General features: G+C 47.1%; 1 protein-coding gene across 4 annotated transcripts in view; it reads left to right on the forward strand.

Annotated features, from left to right (window-relative positions):
• Nucleotides 1–14,551, forward strand: part of JCAD (junctional cadherin 5 associated) — a 60,939-nt gene that overhangs the window by 16,947 nt on the left and 29,441 nt on the right. For 2 of the 4 annotated variants that reach the window (XM_065666673.1, XM_065666671.1), the window contains exon 1: nucleotides 14,369–14,458. The exons of 1 other annotated variant lie outside the window; for it this stretch is intronic. The gene's annotated coding sequence lies outside the window, so the exon portion shown is untranslated. Of the gene's footprint in view, nucleotides 1–14,368; nucleotides 14,459–14,551 lie in introns of those variants that run through there. One more of the 4 variants, XM_065666670.1, reaches the window with a different exon arrangement.

The raw sequence follows: 14,551 nt of genomic DNA on the forward strand, positions 1-14,551 counted from the left end.
GCCCTAGTGCCTGCGATGATCCTTGTTCTCCCCTGTACCCATGCAGCAGGGCTCTCTGGTGTGCAGAGATCACTGTAACAACTCACTTGGGCTGTTGCTCTCCTGGCTTCTACAAAACACGCACTTTGTGATCACCTGAACCCTGAATTAAGCGGACAAACTTTTGATGGATATTCCCACTCATGCTAGGTTGAGGCTAATTTATCCAGATCCTACACTACCCTTGAAGGAGGCCTTGATTATCATGCAAATTACATTTTTACCCCGTTCCTCTGAGATCTCAAGTGGGAAATGAATTTCTTTCTTTTTTTTTATTAAAGATTGCTAGAGAATTCTAGCAAGTAAAAAGACCATGAATACAAATGGATGATCAGGGATGAATACAAAATTATGCCAACAGCCTGGCGGAACCGCTTCATGGCTTTAATTTTCAGTGTCACGAGTCTTTGTGCTTCCACTAGCGCTTTTTGGACAGTAACATCATACATTGTATCCCCTTCTGCTGAGGAGGAAACAAGACAAGTCTTCTGTTGCTTCAAGGCAAACAATGAAGACATCCCAAAGAAGAGCAAATCACAGCTCCATATACAAACGCACGTGCTTTGGGCATGTCTAAAAGCATCTGCAGTGGGGAGCAGAACTACTCGGACTTCTGTGACTTGAAAATATTCTTCCTAAAATAAGAGGTTTTATCACTGGAGTTTTTTTAGTCACTTCTTGCAGCAAGAACCATTTTTGAACAAGTTTTGTTTTGTTTTGTTTTGTTTTTTCCCCATTTGATTTAAAAAACCACTTGTATTTTAAAGCAAAATACCTTGAGAAAAATTAATTTTATTTGTCCATAAAAAACTTCAAAAACTATTAAAGAGAGTCTTTTCTGATTGATTTTTTTCTCCCTGTTTGTACCTCCTTCTTACCCCCAAAGCCTTTGCAGCTGCTTGGGTGCCTCTTGCCTTTCGCCCATGCCTTGCTGAATCAGTTCACCTGCGTGGCACCAGCAAGCACCTCACCACCAATGTCCCTCTGGCACAGCCTGCATTTTGGAAACAGGAGCATCTCCCCATGCCAGACATGCAGGACAGGAGCTGCATTCTGGGTCACCATGGGCACCAATGGGACACACTAGGTCAGATGCCCAGTTGGGTGCATGACCAGGGGCTGCTGCCCCACTCCTTCTCCTCCCTATTCCACAGACAGAGCTTAGCAAAGGTCTGAGTTTCCTCTACCTGGCAGCTGGGCACGCTCAGTGCTTTCTGCTGCTGGCATTGAAGATCAGGCCTCGGGGCAATGTGCTTTCTACAGTGAAATCTCAATGGAAACAGTAAATATCTGAGGGCTCCTTCAGCTGGAAAATCAGATTCGGCTTACCTGAGTTATCAGGTCATCCGAGCTGGAGTTAATAAACAGCTCGGGACGAATGGGGATGAACAGTGATGGAGCTGCTTGTAGGAGCCTGTGAGGTTGGTTTGGTTGGTCTGAGAGTCTGAGCAGGGTCTGACCCTTCACACTGCTTTGGCTACTGTCTTAACAGCTCCTGCTTGCCCTTCTGCAGTTGCCTGGGTCAAGGGCGGCTGGTGCTGGGAACAGACCCAGCTCATTGCCTGTCCCAAACCCATGGGGACTTGATGGCCTTGAAATGTCCCTGCCATCAGGACCGGGTGAAAGTGGCTGGTAGAGCAACACACTGCCAGGGGCAGATGGACAGACAGCACAGCCTCGCAAGCATCCTCTTGATGGGAAATGCAGCTAAAACATTTAACAGGTTATTTGTACCCATCAGGCAGCAGGCCAGGTCTTGCTGGGCTGCCAGGTACTAGGCACAGGAAAATGTCTTGTGTTGCCAGGGTCATCCTACCTGCATTACTAACCACATAGCCAAAGTCCTTGTTTTCCCCTTCCCCCTAGAAATGTCCGTAGAGGTGGAAAAAGGTAGATTCTGCAAGGAAATCTTGGTATATGGTAGCTCTGAATATGCCAGAGTGCTCCAAAATAGAAAAAAAAAATACTCCTGAGATCTGATTTTGTACCACTGCAGTTCTATTTTCTGTCCTGTGCATGGGAAACAATGAAAGGTGAAATCCCTGTAGGGAAGGATTTGTGAAATTCTGCAGGAAATTGGTATTACAGATAATTGTTTCCTGCTGGGGGGATCTAACAGAACTCTGCAGAAAAGCTGCCCTTTTCAGCAACATCCACTGCAGTGCACCTAGCCACAAAAGTCTGCCTCTATCACAAACATGTTCTGCTGCACATTTTCCTGCTGCACCTGAAATCTAATGTTGGCTAATTCCACTGGGATTTCCTTTAAAAGAGACATCATAGTGTAAACGATAAAGCTGTTAAACTGCAAATGAGGGAAATGGTGGGTCCTTTGGTCTCTGGAGCACGAAGACTTCGATTCTTAATGGTAGCCACTGAGACTTGCCTGTTGAAAATGTGTAGGGAATATGTATTGATTATCAGGAGGAATTCTCCCCTCCCAAGCAGACTCATACTGCCAGAAGGCACCAGATGCATTTCACAACGTCTGGCTAAGCAAAAAAGCCCCATTTATGAGCAGCTTCTTTCTTGTACCTGGTTCCCAGAATATGTCCTTAATTTCTCCCTGTTGAAGGTACCCCATTAAAATAAGCCAGCATTACTAGAACACCAAATACGACAACTGGGGTAATACTTTCTTTTACCATTGTATACAATCATGTACGTGCTTGTAAACATCCCCAAAAGCCTACATTTTTTCCCTCTAAGCCAAGACACCTTTGGTAAGCTACTCTGAGCTGCAGTAGTGTTAATAGCATAGACTGGGTCCTCAGACAAGCTTTCCTCTTCACTCCTCCACTGAACTTACCAGAGCAGACGGATGGTGCTTCCTGGATCGGATACTGATGTCCATTGAATGAAGCCCCATTGCTCAGCAGCCTCTGACAGCTCTAAACTTGAAGCACAGAGACTTTGATCTAGACAAAATAAAACTTCTGCTTTATAATTTTCACAATGTGAACAAAACGAAGAGCACTGTGACTGTTTTATTAATAGTGTGCTTTGCTGCTCCCAAACTTTGCAAAATCTGTGTATCTGGCTCTCCGAGAATATTACTACTTGGACCTATTTCATATGGACTGTGAGGGATAAGACATTCCTGGAAGCTCACTTGCAAGGTCTGCTGCTCTGCCAGCACGAGTAATCTGAGAAGGAATCATGGTCCCTTTGAAATAGGGATCACAGCACGGCTGGAGGCCGGAGCCCAGCCAGATACACATGCATGGACAGATCCACAGAAGATTCATTTTCCACCCTGTAGTAGTCCTCATCTTCTCTCTTCTGCCACTCTGCAGTTTTCCTGCTGAGGACACATGTAGGCAGCAAAGACACCAAATCCCATCTTTGAAATAATTTCAGAAACATGCCTCCACATCCGGCTCTCCTCCTGACTGTAGGAAGAAGAGCCAGCAGCAGAAGGCTGGAGCAGGAAGTAGCTCAGATCTTATGTTTTTATTACATGTCTCAGTAATAGCTTTATGAAGAATTAGAGCATTTTTGCAGGACTGAAGGGTGCTGATGGCATCTGGTTTAACCTGATAAACCTTGCTTGTCATCCCAAATTTACTTGCTATCAGATCAGCTGATCTGTTAGATTGGTATAGCCGCTCCCTGACATCACCAGGAGCAAACGTGTTACATCAATTAAGCCTTTTCCAGTCCAGCATGGATTTAGGTAAACTGCAGCAACTGAAGGACTTAATGAGAAAAACAGCTTGTGCGTGTAGAGCCCTACCTGAGACATGCATCTGAAAAGTGCAAGTGTCTGTTATACAGATCCTTAACTGCTTTATCAGACAAGAGGAGAAACCTGGCAAAGCTTAATAATCTCATGGCAAGACATGTGAACGTGGCTGAAAGATGTCTGTCGGATCACCCAAACAGATGCTGTGCTACAGAAAAGGGTGCTGCCATCCCAACTAATGAGTTCCCAGCACACATGCCTCAGCTCATCATCCACCCCAAGAGCCTCCTGGGAGGTAACTGGCTTTTTCAGAAGCGAGGTGAATAAGCTGCAGAAGAGCAACTACACTCGCTCTTGTTCCCTATAAACTCCTTGGAGTTGAGTAACCAGATTTCTGTAACTCTTGAGCTCTGTCTTTAGGAGGAGGCACATGGACAGATACACTCTGAAATGTAGTAGAAGAGTTGGTTAATGGAGGAATTTTATACCGTGTTAGGAATGACTTCAAGCTGTTCTTGTACAGCTTTATTGTCTGATAGAAGTATGAGTGGCTTTGAGCCTGGCATCCCATGACCCATCCAGCATGACACATGCAGCATCCACCAAACTGCAGAGTTCACCTGTCTCCATCATTCTGTGTCAGGCCGTCAGCAGCAAGGGAGCGGAAGAGGGAACATCTGTTTTCTGCCCCTCTTAAACAGTGGGAGAAGGGGAGTGCTACATGGGGAAAAATGGCAGCCTCTTCCCTCATCAGCATAAAGTCACTCTTGTGCCATGCTTGCTGTGATCATCTGGCTGCAAAGAGCTATCTATCTAGTAGCTCCCCCTCCATGGTGGTTATACCAATAGGGAAAAGCAGCATCAGCCACAGCCTGAGCAAGAGCAGCTATGGCTGATGAATTCAGAGCTCAGGACACAGCCACAGAGCATCTGAGCGATTCTGAACGTGACCATCTCATCTGCAGGGCTGGATGGCAGATAGGCAGGCTCTGGGGGCCAAGCCCTGCTAAGATGGCAGCACCTAGAGCCACCTCATTGCAGAAGACCAGGATTTTAAAGAGGTTCTGGGATGGGGCATATAAAAGGGGGAACCTAAGTCCTTAGGCAGCTGTGAATCACTGTCTTGGATTTAGGCACCTAAGTGCTTTTTTGGACCTCATCCCAAACACTTCATTGAGTGAGTGTTGCATTAACAACAGCCCAGTCAGAGGATAAGCAGCAACAGAAATGCTCCAAGCCTCTCTTTTAATGCATCATAGGATGTGAACAAATGATCACTGCAGAAACAGCTGTATGTTATGGGTTATGGTGTCATTGCCCCAAGCCATTTCCTTCATGACTTCCACAAGAAAACACACCTCAGCAGGACTTTTCTCAGTGCTTTCACTGCAAAACCATCAGCCTAGTGTACTCCAGAAACCTAGCCAGGTTAGGACCACTGACTTGGTGTTGAAATGGATTTGCAGCTCCCATCATCCCTGTATCTGACATTGTCAGAGAGGAAGGTGGCTCCTGGTGGGAAGAGGAGGCCAGTGTTAAAGTAGTAGTAGTGGTATGTCTGTAGTGACTGCCTCAAATATGGAGTGGCCACTTTTGAAACCTGAGCTATGCACTAACCACAACTCTCTTCAGCTTCGCTTCTGAGATGTGTCAAGTACCTACATGACTAGTGGTGCTGCTCATGACCACTCAGTTCATGTTGAATAGGAGACAGAGGCTCTTCTAGAAATGATGGGAATTAAAGGTAAGGCTGAATGTGCTGGGTTTCGCTTTAAGCAAGCCTACTCTGACTTTGGAGGATACATGGTCACAGGTAAAGGCTGCCTGCAGGGCACAACAAAAGGCAGAGCTGAAGTAAGAAGACTCATTTCCATCTTAGCTTTCTCCTCGGAGTGGATGCACCTTGGCTTCTCTGATGTTGTCTGCCTGACTATAAGTTGCATGTGCAGGGAGGGGTTTAATCTCCTTTCAAACAGCAGCTCATTTGGAGACTGGCTGGCTGCTCTTCTCCCAGAGCCTTTGTGAGGTAAAGGGAGGTCTTGTGAGGTCCCACACCATCTGGTCAGAGGGATGTGGAACCTCTAGTGCAGGGACTTGCCTGAGGGGGTGACTGGTTTTGGACAGGATGGTGATGAGATTTAAGAATGTGCAGGGTGGAAACGTCCTGCAACACCCCAGTCTTTAAAGGAGCATCCCTCTGAAGGACAGCCTATATCACAGTGCTGCAATATGCCCAAATGTTGGGGGTAAAGCTTGAGCCAGTGAAAGAAAGGATGTAATATATTTAGGGTTCCATTGTGGCTGTTTCTGATCTGAAGCATAGAAAATATAGTGAGGTAGAGGTGTCATTTCCACCAATGAGTCTGGAAGCCCTCTAGTGAATTGTGAGCTGCATATATTGTACAGAAGGTGGCCTTAGAACAAAATAACCTAATAAAATGCACATGGAAACCTTCAGGTTAACATGAATGAGGCTTTGCCTAAAAAAATAACCCAAACTTCTATTATTTTGGAGCTTGGTTCCATTTTTCTTCTTGTCCTGGATAGAAGAAGGGAAATGGAAGAATTCAGTTTGACAAGAAAAGCATGTTGGAATGAGAACTTGGATTTCTCTATCTTCCAAGCAAAATTTCTTTGTAACATCAGTATCAACTTCTACAAGATAATTAATAGATTTCAATAACTTTCAACTCCAAATATAGTCCCTAGAGACCTGCAAACCTTTATGTTGCAGGCGGATATTCTGGTGTTGGTGCTGCAATCCTTTGCACAGTTGCTGTAACTTCAAAGGTTGTTGAGAAAAAGCGTATTTCCATAATGCTGCTTAGATAAGTTTTTGGCAAAAGAGCTTTTCCAGAAAATAGTCTCCTTTCCACTCCCTCCAGAAGTATTTCCAGTAGAGAGCAGGTAAGAAATGGGGATGACAGCAGAAACTGCAGAAGTGCACACTCTGATGTAAAATAATACAGGAGCAAGTAAGAGTTAATCCAAGACTAAAATACACATGCACAAGGCAAGCTTGTTACAGTAGGGCTAAAGACACATCCCCACCCAGTCCTCTAAACCTGTCCACCAGCGGGTTTGAGGCGGAAGGAAACCAACTTGACAAGCATGACTGTGCAATGGGCATGCTCCGCTCAGCTCTATTTTAGTTCTTTTTGATTCCTGCTTGAAACAGAGGTGGTTCTGTACCACCCCACAGCTAACAGCACACTCCCTGTGTCATTTCATAAGTAAGGCATTTGGAAAAGATTGTTCTATGAAGAATGGATTGGAGTCGTAATCCTTTGACCCCCTGGTCTGTTTGAGACAGCCATGACGTGTCATTGCACTCTGATAACGATTCTTCACGTTGCCTCTGCTCGCTCCCGTGGTGGTGAGCTGATCTGGGGCGAGTGCATGTCCCTGGCCTCACTCCAGAGCTCTGGGATCTGTGTAATCTCCAGTGTCAAGATGTGTTTGGATACGGAAAGCCGTGATACTGGTATGTATCAGAGAGATAACAGGAGCATCCCCTCACCAGAGAAGACAGATGCCTGGTGCTGGGTGTTTTGCTGCTGAGGCCCCATCCCTCTGTGGGCTTTCTGCCTGCTCTTTAACCCTGGATGACAGTCACATCTTCAAGGGGCTGTTCTCTGGAAGATAAAGATAGCTTTCCTGGTTCAAAGATTACAAGCCATTCTCTCATTTTTTCTCTTTAACAGAGAAGGACTGTAATTTCAGCTTTTTGGGTGAGGCTTTCTGCGGGAATGTGCTGGCATGAAGGGGTGTTGCAAACTCCTGTTGAACTTTTCGAGTACTTTGGTTACAGGCAAGCCTTTCTTCATGCTCTGCCCTTGCTACTGTGCTCAACTTCTCTTGCGAAAAAAACCCAACAACCTACTATAGTTTTCTCCCCTTGATCTCGTAAAGCCAGCTCATGTAGATCTACAGAAGGGAGGCAGTATTTCAGAAAGGATAGTGCTGCCTTTTGAAATGTAAGATTTAAAAATCAGTGTTACCATAGCTGAAAGCTGAAATTGATGAGTTAAATAACTATTACTTCACTTCTTATGGAACTAACAGGAACTATGCCACAGAGCATTTATACGAAGAGACATGTTATCGTGTGCTGTGGTTTCGCATTAAAACGCACCATTTCAGCAATGCTCCTCTCTCCCCAGTGCGAACCCGTGCTCCCCAAGGAAGCGCTTGCTGCAGAGGCTGAGAGAAGGGGGTAACCTGCTCCAGGGCAGGTTTCCTTTATTTTCCAATAAATACAGTGTGGTCAAAGAACTTTGAAGACTTTGAATACTGCAGCCCCTCCAGACCCTATTTCTTGATATTCACTGCTTTTGCCATTGGTATATATTTTTGCTTGTTCCTCATAAACCTTGAGGCTTCAGCTGTATCTTACAGCAGTGTTTTTCACAGCTTAGCTGTATCAGTGGAAACAAATAAGAATCCTTTTATCCATACTGTATTTGCCATCTTCCAGCTAATTGTTTATACACATATGTTCAGCAAAGGGGGAAGACATTCCTGAACCACCTCTGCTGTTTCTATATTACTTCACATACTTTTATCATCTGGCCCCTTGTGCATCTCCTCCCCCAGGTGCCCTGCTATTTCAGACTCTATTCTCCTACAGAGCTGCTCAGCACATGCTATGTGTTTGCGAGTTATCTATATTGCTGAGAATCCATTTGCAGCTGTTTTAAAGATGAAGTTCCTTTTTTTTCTCTCCTCTTTCAAAGTAGATTTGCAATTTATTTGCAATAGATTTTTATGAAAAAGGCAAAGAAATTTTAGCTAATGGCTGTGGGCAACCTGAGTTTGCTCTAATTCTTCATTGTAACTCCAACAGGTCAATATCTAAACTTGCCACAGTAAACCTGGAGTCACAGCAGAACGGTACCGAGCTGTAGCTAGAAATCTGCTGGGAGGACAGGGTGGATCCTACTGATTGATTAGACCTACAGAAGGTATCAGGCACGACCTGATGGGCTGCTTAGTGTTGGCTGCGAGCTGCTGAGCACTCACAAGTAATGATGAAGTGCCCATGGAAGTGGGAATTTCCGTGGAGATCATCAACATCTGATTGCAATACATGAGATCTGAGCAGGGCCTGCTCTTCTTTTACCTCATTTGAAGTGTGTTTTCCACCAGCACTAACCTACATGGTGATGCTAATGGGGTTCACAGCTCCTGCTAACCCCCTCTTTTTGATTGGAGCAATCAAGCTAAAACCTTGCCTGTGCTTGGGAAAAGATTGTTTCCAGGCTGCATACCTCTTAGCCATGACCACACTTCCCCTGTCTGAGACTTCACTGCTTAATGAGTGAAGCTCATATCACTAGCAGGAATGACAACGTAGCAGCCACAGCTCAGCCTCCTTGTGTACCCTCATGGAGATTGATGGAGCTGCCGTAACAATCTGCATTGTACTGTTTGTGTATCCTTGTATGTAATGCATTACACAAATGCAGGGATTAGCCTTCTCTAGAGTAGTAAGCATCCATATTTTAAACAGGAAAAATAGGACAGATCCAACACCAACATGCTTAGCTACTGCATAGCTATTCCCCTTCATCTTACCTTACCTTCAGGGGTGATCCTCTCCCTCCCCAGTCCTGATACCTTGCTTTGGGGCCAGCTGGAGCTCCCGGCCCTTCTCGAGAGCTTTCAGCTGAACGACTGTACAAATATTTTGGTCAGGAAACTCTCCTGAAAAATGAGGGTTGACTGTTCTGTTCCTCAGCTGGGTGACGGGGGTGATTACTGTGATACGTTCCCATCTCTCCTGGGTGTTATGATGAGAAACTCATTAATATTTGCTGAGTAGCCTGAGCCAAGTCCTTGAGTAAAGACCTGTAAGGATTATTTTAACATCATTTAGCACTTCAGAAGTTTTGGAAGCACTACCTAATTTTCCCAAATGTAAACCAGCTAAATTCTGAAGGGTAATTTGTGTGCCACAGCTCTTAGCCTCTTCAGCAGTGTTCACAATGTTCAGGAACACACACTGTAATGGGTGCACACTATCTGTGTGTTAACCAGTCTTTCACTTTCTTGCCTTTTTCCCCCCATTTTTTCCTCCCTCCAGCTCACATTTGTGGTCATACTTTAGGACTCTGAGGTATATCTGAAAGAAAGAATAGCTGAACATCTATTTCCTTACATCTAAAGGAAATTATTCTCCATCACAGTGCAGTATTACTCCTCCCCAGCAGCCTGTGGCCCAACACCTTGCACAGATGTGTATTTCAGGACTGCTATGTATTACATCGCCCTTGCAGAATGGTCACCACCTGACACTATGAGCTATTTCCCTCTATTCAACACACATCCATCCCATCTGTTTCTTTGGGATGCTTAGAAAGCAGTAAAGTAGTTTGAGAATTGAATCCCCAAATACCAGGTCAAAATACAGCTAAAGAAGCACCAAAGAACTGGCAAATGAAAACATCCCCTTTCCACAGCAATGCTTAGTGTTTTCCTTGATGTATCAATAAAATATCTGAAGCTCCTCTGTTCCAAGCTAAGAAGAGGTGCCAATTCCATAAACAGGTGATTACTGGCGGATAGGTAATGTGACATGTTTTCTTGCAAAAGGGGAATGGCTGTTTTGTTTATGACTAGCATCTGTTCTGAGAAATTTCAATATATCAGGGCTCTAACATGCCATATAGGATGGAGAAGAGGAAAAAATAAGCACAGGTTTAGTAGCACATCTGTGGCCAGTTAGTTATGGTAAACTTCAGGTATGTGGTGATTTCAGCGTATGTTCCTAAATACCTTCCCGGCAACTGGATCTAAGACAAAAACTTACAGTCTTTTGGGGAAAAATTAATGTACCTAGTCACTTCAAACCACACCAAATTATGAAGAAATCTGCTTGATTTCAATGTAAAAACCACTAATGCAGGATTACTCCAGAAATGAGTCTTGAAGCCTGCAACAAGCTCTGCAGGAATGGCACGAAAGCTCTGGCCCCTTGCAGCAACGTTGATGACGGGACATAAAACATAAACAGAGGACTCCCGAGGAGGGAGATTTTGAGGCCAGAGAGAATTATAAAGGCATAAAGCAGCAGTAACTTGCACCGAGCAGAGCGGGACTTCCCATTCACTCATCACAGCAATGGCACGCAGCAGTGCTGTTACTGAAGAGCTGGCTGGCGTGCAGCACGCCTGTGTGTTTTTCCTTTTCCCTTCCCTGTGCATTAATTCATCTGTATTTCCCCCATCTGGCCTGCCTCTCTTGTGTTTGTGTGTTTCTGTTTTCCACAGTTTCTGTCCGTAACGGCCACTCACTCAGACTTGCAGGCGCTGCTCTTCATCTCCCGAGGAACCAAGCCCTGGCGTTCCCTGCTTGCATAGGCATGTGGACCCGCTCTACTGTGTCCCGTGGGATGCTGATTTTAACCCGACTGCTGTGATACATGGGATGGCCTTGCCACTTGCTTGGTTCATGCAGCCCCTCCATGCTCCTGTGCAGATGCTCACCTTTGACGCCACCACACAGCCACCAGCAGCTTTTGGTTTATGGTTTCTTTGACCTTCTTCTTGCCCCCTGCAAGCCATGCAAAGCAGAGGGGCAATAACAGCTCTCTCCTCAATTGCCTGACCTTGTCACCCTCCCCCATCACACCGACTTTCACGCATCTCAGGAATCCTCTGTAGCAGGGCAGAGGCTTTAGCACTCTTTTCTCTTCCACAAACCCTATCTGTACGCTTCTCTTGTGGCCACATTTAATTCTTCCAGCCTTTTCAAAGCTGGAGCTCTAAACTGAAGATTATCTGTCAATGGGCCCCTTCTCCAGAAAGAGCCAGGAGATGGAGATCTACCCAGGTGGACACAGGAGCGTGGGCTATGCAGGGGAGCAGTGCTGCAGGTTGTGCACCATTTACTCCAACCACTGAAAAGCAGAATTGCTCCTCTGCTTTTTCTCATCTTCACCCTTCTCCTGGCAGTCCCACTCTGCACTGCAGCAGCCACCTGAGACCACAGCCTTACTGATGTGGGCACTGAGCTAAGGCAAAGCCAGGAGCAGCATCTGCCCAAAGAGTTTGCTCTCTAACAGAGAGTGGGCAAGGTGCAGCAGGAGCAAAGGGAGCCCCTGAAAGTCATGCTGCCACTGAGGAGCACAGCACCCAGACTTCCCAAATCACAGACCAGTGGCTTCATGTGTTACACCAGCCTTCTGGGCAATCCTGCTTGGACACAAGGTGCGGCTGCCAGCTCTCATTGGTAGCTAACTGTGAATCCAGCCTGAGAGATGCCCCAGATTGGTTCAAAGATCATGCAATTTGCTTTCTGGTGTCTGACCACAGAGAGGCATTCAGCTCAGGTTTTCAGACTTTTCTCTGTAGCAGGAGAGCTAGAAGCATGGATGGCTGTTTTCTTTTTTTAGGAGGAAAGTTCTGCTTCTCAACTGTTCCTTTGACTTCACTCAAGGGAAATCTTCAGTGACTGCAGCACTCCAAAGTCATTCCAAGGGTTGTACATCCCTTTGCAGCCCACGAAGTGTGCTCAGAAGTGTAACAAAAGAATACCCCCAGGTTCAGAGAGGCAGCTCTGAGGTGGGCTGTCCTTTGCACTTTCATCATACTCTTCACAGCCCGTGACCTCCTCCAGACAAAAAGATGTCTCTCCCCTGCACCTTTACACTGTTCAGTAAATGATACAGTTTTCCTTCACTGGAGTGGCAGCTTCAGCCTCTGCCCCCTCTCTTCCCGGCCCAAAGCCAGTGCAGAAGTAGCTTTCCCAATGGAGAGCTGAGAGCTCCAGCAGTGAGGACCTGCTCTGTGCGGTGCCTCATACTTACCCAACAGGGAGCAAAAGCTTTTTTGCTCTGAAGGAGGGATGTAAACAGGACTGTCTCCTACAGCCAAGGAGAGCAAACAGCTCAGAGCTGCAGCCATGCAGATGAAAAAGTCGCCCTGGAAATCTTTTTCATACAAGACAGTAGAGACAGGTATTTTAAACCCCACAACTCCCAATTTGCCTGTCAGAGTCAAGACATTTAAATAACGAACCGTAACCTGTGCCAGCACAGCTTCCTTAATGGAAACCTGTGCTATCATCACACCCACAAGAAGCTGCTTGTGACAAAACCCAAACTTTCTACTGACTGACTGTGTCAGATAGAAGGTTTTACCATGGGAAAATACAGGGGTTTCCCAACCAGCAAAGCCATTGAGAATGCTGCAGGGATGGAGTGTAAGGCATCCTGCTGGAAGTGCCCCTGCTGCTGATGGCATTGCCCTTGATGCGTGCTTCTTGTGTCAGTGCTGCAGGCTGAGAGCCTCGTAGCTGAAAGATAAAAGATGTCTGTAGAAAAGCAGGACAATGACAATTATTAACAGCACCCTACAAAACCAGGGCATCAGGGAACCTGTACTCAATTCTGGGCTCTCCTGCAGAATTCTCCTGTGTCCTTGGACTCATCGTGTAACTTTATACCTTTGTTTTCCCACTATTAACTAGCGCAGATATTGGACAGGACTCAGTGTATGAACACATGTAAAGCACTTTGATAGCCTAGGGCAAAAGTGAATTAAGGCACGGTGAGCAGTTGACGGGCCCAAGCAATTGCTGAAGTAAATAATTCACAAACACAATTTTTGAGAGTGTCATTAAACCAAAACAGATTTGCAAATTATTCACCTGTTTCTAGAGGTTGAATGAATGCCAGGGACTGGAGAGGTGGGGAAGAAGGCAATCAGCTATGTTTCAGAAAGGCTAGCAGATTACACCATGAAAACCATGATGAGGACAAGCCCTTCGGGCTTGCAGCCAAGTGCCAGCAGTCACAGCAAGCTTTGAAAGGGTCTCTTCTGGTCCCTCTCCATCCTTGATGGACCCCAGCCTTCCCTTCCGCAGATATTCCTTGTGCTGAGAAAGTTGTCTTTCTGAGCTCAGCTGCGGAGCAGGGAGGCAGGAAGTGCCTGTTCGACTTTATGGAGAAAACAACCTGCCCCATGTAAGAATGTGTTCCTGGCAGAACTGCCGCTGCTGGTGAGGGCTCACGAGTCAGGCCCTTCTGGGTTATCTCTTTGGAAGGACACACTGTCTGCTGTTGGACATGTCCTTGACCTGGCCAGGTTGGACAGGGCAACCTCCTCTAGTGGAAGGTGTCCCTGCCTAGAGGGGTTGGAACTAGATGAGCTTTAAGGTCCCTTCTAATCCAAACCATTCCATGATTCTGTGATTCACAGTTAAGTGCCCAGCTCATGTGTCTGTGACGGGTGGGCACTTGATGGTAACCAGACCTCCCAAGGCTTGGCTTTTTCATCTTTCACACGCTTTACCGGCAGCGCAGGACATCGGCTCCCCAGTGCACAGGCCAACACGTTTCCAGGCCCGGACTGAAGGAGGATCAGCGGATCCCAGTGTGCGAAGGCGGCGCGTACCGCCCGCTCGGCCAGCCGGTGCCTCGGGCTCGCTACGGGCAAAGAGCTGCTTCCGCAGAGCGGAGGGACGGGGCGCGATCCTGGGCTCAGCCCCGCCGCTCCCCGGCTGGGACGCTCCGCGCTGGCGGCCGGAGCAGCGCAAGGGCGGCCCGGGGGGGGGATGCTTGGGGCGGGACGGGGCGGACCGAGCTTGTCTCGTCGTGCCCGCCCTCATCCCGCCCCGTCCCTCCCCGCCCCGCCCCGCCCGGCCGCGGGCTCGGCGCCTCCCGGCTGCCGCGGCCGCTGAGCGCGGCGGCCCCGGCCGACCCTGAAGGGGCTTGCGCGGCCGCCCGGAGAGGTGAGTCCCGGCAGGGCGCGGTGGGCGGCTGGAGGAGCGGGCGAGGGCGGCAGCGGGGCTCGGAGGGGTGCTTAGGGCGGTGCGCGGCACCGC

The sequence above is a fragment of the Lathamus discolor genome, chromosome 2, assembly GCF_037157495.1.
Source record: "Lathamus discolor isolate bLatDis1 chromosome 2, bLatDis1.hap1, whole genome shotgun sequence".
Classification (NCBI taxonomy): Eukaryota; Metazoa; Chordata; class Aves; order Psittaciformes; family Psittacidae; genus Lathamus; species Lathamus discolor.